This window comes from Bombina bombina, chromosome 3 (assembly GCF_027579735.1).
Source record: "Bombina bombina isolate aBomBom1 chromosome 3, aBomBom1.pri, whole genome shotgun sequence".
Taxonomy (NCBI): domain Eukaryota; kingdom Metazoa; phylum Chordata; class Amphibia; order Anura; family Bombinatoridae; genus Bombina; species Bombina bombina.
This window is the reverse complement of record NC_069501.1, coordinates 956551245-956552055: the sequence shown is the minus strand read 5'-3', so window position 1 is coordinate 956552055 and position 811 is coordinate 956551245.

Genomic DNA, 811 nt, shown 5'->3' with positions numbered 1-811 from the left:
TCACATTTATTTAAATGAATAGGAATTCTGGCTTCCCCACATTCAGAACACAGTCTATCTGGTAGTTCAGACATGTTAAACAGGCATAAACTTGATCAGAAAGTACAAAAAACGTTTTAAAATAAAACCGTTACTGTCACTTTAAATTTTAAACTGAACACACTTTATTACTGCAATTGCGAAAAAACATGAAGGAATTGTTCAAAATTCACCAAATTTTCACCACAGCGTCTTAAAGCCTTGAAAATATTGCACACCAATTTTGGAAGCTTTAACCCTTAAAATAACGGAACCGGAGCCGTTTTAAGCTTTAAACCCCTTTACAGTCCCTGGTATCTGCTTTGCTGAGACCCAACCAAACCCAAAGGGGAATACGATACCAAATGACGCCTTCAGAAAGTCTTTTCTAAGTATCAGAGCTCCTCTCACATGCGACTGCATGCCATGCCTCTCAAAAACAAGTGCGCAACACCGGCGCGAAAATGAGACTCTGCCTATGCTTTGGGAAAGCCCCTAAAGAATAAGGTGTCTAAAACAGTGCCTGCCGATATTATTATATCAAAATACCCAGATAAAATGATTCCTCAAGGCTAAATATGTGTTAATAATCAATCGATTTAGCCCAGAAAAAGTCTACAGTTTAAATAAGCCCTTGTGAAGCCCTTATTTACAATCGTAATAAACATGGCTTACCGGATCCCATAGGGAAAATGACAGCTTCCAGCATTACATCGTCTTGTTAGAATGTGTCATACCTCAAGCAGCAAGGGACTGCAAACTGTTCCCCCAACTGAAGTTAATTGCTCTCAAC